Source organism: Mercurialis annua, linkage group LG1-X (genome assembly GCF_937616625.2).
Source record: "Mercurialis annua linkage group LG1-X, ddMerAnnu1.2, whole genome shotgun sequence".
Classification (NCBI taxonomy): Eukaryota; Viridiplantae; Streptophyta; class Magnoliopsida; order Malpighiales; family Euphorbiaceae; genus Mercurialis; species Mercurialis annua.
Window position 1 is genome coordinate 10,885,224 of NC_065570.1, and position 6,157 is coordinate 10,891,380.

General features: G+C 37.0%; 1 long non-coding RNA gene across 1 annotated transcript; it reads right to left on the bottom strand.

The window, feature by feature from the left end:
* Positions 1-2,084: 2,084 nt before the first annotated feature.
* On the bottom strand, positions 2,085-5,124 carry LOC126666885 (uncharacterized). The gene is made up of 4 exons (XR_007638001.2): positions 4,815-5,124; positions 4,647-4,724; positions 3,670-3,754; positions 2,085-2,395 (listed from the first exon to the last, which is right to left on the bottom strand). It is a non-coding gene; the product is annotated as an uncharacterized LOC126666885 (long non-coding RNA).
* Between the last annotated feature and the right edge of the window lie 1,033 nt (positions 5,125-6,157).

Below are 6,157 nucleotides of genomic sequence, written 5' to 3' on the forward strand. Positions count from 1 at the left end.
GATTAACTCAAAACACAAAAAATAAAGAGTTTAGATTAACTCGAAATAAAAACAAAATAAAAGAGTTTAGATTAACTCTATAAAAGCAAAAAAACGCCAAGAAAAGGGTTTAGAATAACCCTCGAGGCAAGACAAGTACATAAATCAAAAACTGATATAAAGCAAGAGCACACTTGTGAAGAAGCACGAAGAAAATATATTCATAAATCGCGAATTACAAAAGAACAAAATTCGTACATTATGAAATACAATCAAAAGAAAAACTACTTGACACGGTCCTTGACACGGTCCTTAGATATCTTGTCAAGAAGGCCACGAGCGATGGCCTGGGGATCCAACCCATTAACTCCGGAAAGATCAATATTAGGATTCTGCTCCAGAAGTTTCCTCCCAATCGCAAGGCGATACTCGCTTATCAAAGCAGAATAAAAAGCCTTCGTATCAAGTAAACGGATGTGAAGATCTTCAACCTCTGACCTTAGTTTAGCCCTCTCCCCACCAACAAGGTTATTGATTCGATAAGCTCCTCAATCTCTTGAGTCAAGTCATTGGTTTTCTTCTCGATCACTTTGACTTGGTGATCGTTAATCGCATCCTGCGCCTTAAGTTGCGCCAAAAGGGAATCATGCTCTTCCAAAGATGCCTTCAACTTTGCCCTCTCAGACTCGGAAGTCGCCAAAAGAGAAGATAGACGCTCGACCTCCTCCTCAGCACACTGACGGCGGTCATTCAATACCAAAACAGATTAAAGAGCCTACAACACCAAAAATAGGTCAGTAAGGAAACAACAGAATCTAAAAACATTATATTCAAGAAAGAAAACACTTACAGAGAAACCATGAAAACAAGCCAGATCGGAAAGCTCTTGACCCGGCCTAGAACAAAACCATGTGACATCATCAGGAATCGCCAAAGTTCGGATGTATTCCGCCAACACTCTAGGATTCAGCAAACTAGCGGGATCCTGACCTTCGACCCATTGCACCAAATCTGGGGCAGAAGAAGAGCTTCCAGGAAGACTCTCTCTCGATGGAGAATCATCGCCAACTCGACGTCTCTTTCTAGACGGAGAATCTAGGTTTCGACCCAAGGAAATCTCTTCCGAATCAGCAACAATCAGCCCACCTGAATTCACATCCCCAACTCCCCCGGAGACAGTAAATGATGCTAGAGGGGGAGGTAGAGATGGGACCGCCTCATCACCTACTGGATCAACCAAGTCATCATCATCTACAACAATAACCCCATCGCCCGCAGGCAATGCTATCTCGACGGGAACGATGGGAACATCAGCAGGAATTACATCCACATCAACATCGCCAGGAATAATGTTGGCAATGTGAGCGTCAGGACCGCCCATCGGAACGTCCAAATCTACTTGAAATCCGGAAAGGAAATCGTTAGAAGAAGAAGACATCCTACAAAACAAACATCAAAAGAACTTAAGCAAATTAATATACCTTGAATAAAGGAGTAGCAAAGATCCGCCAAGCCTCGAGGAGGATCCTGCGAAGGAAACCATCGATGCCGAAGATGACTATTAACCAAGACATCTAGGACAGGACGCTGAAGAGCACCATAGAATGATATGTCGAAAGCAAGTGTTGACTCAAATAAACTTAAAGGAGACGGACAACTCCGGACTTGATGAGAAGAAAAACCATCCGAAAAATGAAGAAAAGAAAAGTTATGGTAAACAATAAAGAAACGTCTCCGCCAGCGACTGGTTAGGCAAGGAAGATAAATACGAGATCGCCCTCCTCTGTCAAGGGCGAAAACGAAACAACCATCGCATTTCCTAAAGTCTACGAAATAATACAACACGTTAAGAGAAGGGGCATAACCCCGAAGCCTACACGCCTCCGAAAAAGCAAGCACTACTTTAATCGTATCGGGATAAAGTTGTCCCAGAGCAACCTTTAAATCCCTGCACACTTCTACTAAAAACGAATCTAAGGGAAACCTAAGACCAGCAGCAAACTGCTCCTCAAAAAGAACCGCCCTACAAGAGGAACCCGGAGAATCGGAGGCAGCCATATCGGCACCAGGTAATATTACCCTATAATCGGAAGGAAGGTTATACTTATGTCACGACCCGATTTCTCGAGCCGCAACCAGCGCTAGGGAATGGGAGTGGTAGCTCCGAAACCCGTAGCAAGCCTAAAAACCTGTGTAAATTTTTCGTAAATCAAATCATTTTTTTCATATATCAAAATACATGTGACCCCATTTTACAAAAATATCAGAGTTAAAATGCGCTAGTCAAATACATAGACAAAAAAATCTAGACTACTGCGGACTGCTAGAATGAAAACCTTCTTTCACTTGTTGTGCAAATGACTTCCGAGAATTAAAACTTCGGAAGCTTGACTTTCCAAATAATATCATGCTATCCCTGAAAAATGGGAGGAGCAACGGGGTCAGTATAAAACTAAGTGAGTTCACCAAATTACACGCAATATCACATAAAGGGTTAAAACCGTTGAAAACCCATTTTATATATAGAAAATACTCTTTTAAAATCATATTGCATACCCTCTTTACTTTCCTTCATATCTCTTTGTTTATTTCATAAACTTATAGTTTATACGTATTTGACATCTTCGATTTCTTATTATGGTTTTGATATTTTTCTTCTCTCGTTTTGTTTCATTAATTTTCGACCGAATCTTAAATCTTAGTTTATATCATCATGATTCTAAGTCGAACTAAATCATTGGCAAGTCTCTTGTGACTTGATCCTTATGGTTGGGTCCCGAGATAGTTCAACCGAGTTACCTATAACCATATGGTACAGTCCCGAGATAATTCAACCGAGTTACTTGTACCATTTCTCAATCCCAAACGATCGATAGGAGTCCCGAGATAATTCAACCGAGTTACTCCTTAGACACGGGTCCCGAGATAGTTCAACCGAGTTACCTTCGTGTCTGCATTCGGACTCTGCACCCTGCAGGTCTTTTGAACTTAACTGTCGATTCATATGATTCCTATTGACATTTAATAGGAGTAATTGTTCACATTGTGTCTCGATCTTGTTTCGTATTGATTCTCGAGGTATCACACTTACTTTTTATTTCGTATGAGTTCCGAGGATTATCATCGAGAATGGATGAGATACAGGTCCCGGGATAATTCTACCGAGTTCAACCTTGTATCTCAGTTCTTATTATTTTGTGCACCATAGTACAATTCTCATTTTACGTTTTTGTATTTTTCGTTCTGTTGTATTGATCCTTTATGGACCATGGCATGCACATTACAATCTACAAGCATACATCTATAACACACGCACGTATGGGTATTTATTATGTTTGATAGTACATATCGAAATGTACTATATTTCCTTATTCATATTTGATCTAATACTTGTATATTATTCGATATTCGATTTATTAGTACATATAGGAATGTACTGTACTTTTCTTATTTATATTTGGTTCAATTCACATTTTATTACTTTACCCATCCCCGGTGTTTAAATATATATACTCTTTTCATTTACTTGTATTATTATCAAAATAGCACAATACGATAAAACTTCATTTTCAAAACATACATATATATGCATTTTAAGAACATACATTTAAACATAAAAATATTCATATAGCTTTCGTATTAAAATACGTAGCTTTACGAATATTAGCGAGTAATTTAAAGTGTACTAACCACTTGCTATCCAAATTCTTCAAATAATTATGACGATATCTCGATCCGTTTGCCTCAAACCTTTTTCGATAGTCGCTCGTCCGATCTACGCAAATATAATAATAGCAAGAATTAATAAAATTCTAACTATTATTAACTTAACCAAAAATTATGTTTCTAGCCAACTTCGGCTATCAAAACCGCTTACTTAAAATAGTCCGACCCCTAAACAAAATTGACATTCTTAAAGTTTAGAACGTCGCCTACAACTTTCGTTTAGGTCTCGGACCATGAAACGCACCCGAAGGTGTCGAAAACAAGCTCATAAGTTATTTCCTTGGAGTTGTTTACAAGTGCAGGGCAGACTGCACAACAAAATGTTCTGTCCAAAATGAACATCCTAGAGTCCGATTCAACAAAAACTCAAACTTAGACAATTATAGTTAACATCCTAAAGTTTCTGTATCAACAAACAGAACTTGATTTGGACTTATACAGCCCGAGATATTGCCTTTGCAATATCGCTGTTTTGCAAGACATTTTCTGCAAAACGATAACTAGTTTACGTAAACTTATTACGCAACGAGGCCTATGAAATTTCATCGATACACACATTCTGAAGCAACACAATCCAGTCATCCTATACCCCTTAACATCAAACATGATTCAAGACTTAAAATTGTTCAAACTTACTTGAACAAGAATTACATATCAATACCAAATCATCATCTCATTTTCGATCAAACTTTCATCAATTAACACAATTCATATTCAGCTCTATCCTCATAAAACTCATGCCTAACACTATCAATTCATCTCTTAACATCAACCTTATTACCCCTTTTACCTTTAACAATTTCAATCAAACTCACTTAACACAAACTATTTCTTATAATCAATTCCTCAAACACATAGAGCTCATGTTTAATGCCTAATTCATATTCTAAAGCATCACACAAATACCTCAATCAAAAGCCACTAAATTTCAGCAACCTCACCTTGATTGAAGCCTCAAATCCAAAGGGTCTAGCTCCAAGATTCATCATCAAAATTGGTCCATGGAAGCTAATAAACACCTATGATTATCAAACACCATAAAACCTCAATTTCTCAACCAAAACCGAAATGAAAACTCTGAAACCCTAATTATACACTGAGCTTATTACCTTAAATTTCTGGTCTCAATCAGTAGAGGTCGTCTTCCTCTTTCCGTGGCCGTAAGAATCGCATCAATCGGACCACAAATGAAAAAGTTATGGTGATTTCAAGTTTTGTTGAATGTTCTTCAATGGAGGAGTAGGATGAACGATTTTGCTAGCTGAATTTGATTTTTTTGCTGGTTTAAATCAAATGAAAAGGGTTTATATATTATTGGCAAAGTGCCTCCTTTAATCCTTGAAGTTGCCACCTCCATACCTTTCAATTTCTAACTTTTCTTTCGTCCAATTTAATCCACTAATCGCTTTATCATTCGATTCTCGATAAATCCCGTATTATTTATTTCCAAATAAATAATTTTGATTCCATATCTTATAGCTTTACTTTCCAATAATTTTTTTTTGGCAATTTTGGCCAAAAACGCTCAAATTTCCATTTTGAGCTAACTTGCACTTTTCTCACTTTTTCGTCCAATTTTCATATTAATGACTATCGATAACCACTTTATCGATATTATTTTCTTATCTTGAGAAAATAGAGTAAAACACAACTTCCTCCGGAAGTTTGTGGTTAAAAGTCCACATTAGTCCTTAAAGTGGCTAATTTACACTTTAGCCCTTATTCTTAATTAATCGTCAAACTTTCTCCTAAAACGATTTCGTATACTTACAAAACTTTGACGATCATTTATTAATAATATTTCACGGACCTTGACGTGAATATTATTAACTCTGGCTTTCCAACTTATTTTATTTTATTCCCTTTTTGTCTCTATTAAATCCAATTGCTCGCCTAATAATTTTCAATTATTATTTTATGATAGTTCCAATAGACCCACTTCGGTCTAAGTCCTTATTATCCAATCTTAATCTGATATTCTCGTTCTTAATCTTTACAATTATGCCTCGTGGCACTACACGTAATACCTCAAAAATTTAGGTTATTACAATCTTCCCCCCTTACAAAAATTCGTCCTCGAATTTTCATAATCTCCTAATATCACTTAACCAATCCTTGTTCAAACCTTATTCACTTCCTTCCACACTTCCGCTGCGATACTCTGATTAGTTATTCACTAACTGTTGACTTTACAATTAGGTTTATACGGTCATCTCGATATACTTATCGAGTAACTTCTTATGCTAACAATCCTAACCATCTTGTTACTTCTTGATTCATAACTATTATGAATCAATTCTCTTTATTCGACTTTTCTGAACAACACATGTTTGTTCGTAGGGTTCTTATCCCCTGATGTAACTAACTTCTATGTTTGATTTCCTCATCCTAGAGGTAAACGTTCTTCGAGTTTAAACGTGGCCGCTATCACTTTACATGTTTGTAAAGTAGC